The following is a 398-nucleotide window of genomic DNA, read 5'->3' on the forward strand; positions in this document are numbered from 1 at the left end:
GGAGAAGCTGGAACAGGTTGTGTCCGGGGTGAGATGGGTGTCCGGAGTGAGATGGGTGTCCGGAGTGAAATGGGTGAGAGGGCGCAAGGCCATCCGTCATAACCTGCACACTTGATGAGTGTCATTGGTGGAAGTCTACACCAGTGATTCCCAAGATGGCTGACCTATTGGCAGCCCAACTTTATCTATTTAAGCCAGCATTCCATTCCACTGGCATAGACTGTTTTCAACCACAAGTAACATTATGGTACAAGACAACATCACATGTCACTTTTGTGCTCTGGAAAATCAGGTAATTGGTAACTTTGTTGCACTTCTTAAGAATCACCAATCATATACATACACTTCATTAAGTGAGAACCAAGCACTGCTGGGATTTGGACCCAGGATCTCCTGTT

The sequence above is a fragment of the Etheostoma spectabile genome, unplaced genomic scaffold (assembly GCF_008692095.1).
Source record: "Etheostoma spectabile isolate EspeVRDwgs_2016 unplaced genomic scaffold, UIUC_Espe_1.0 scaffold337, whole genome shotgun sequence".
Lineage (NCBI taxonomy): Eukaryota > Metazoa > Chordata > Actinopteri > Perciformes > Percidae > Etheostoma > Etheostoma spectabile.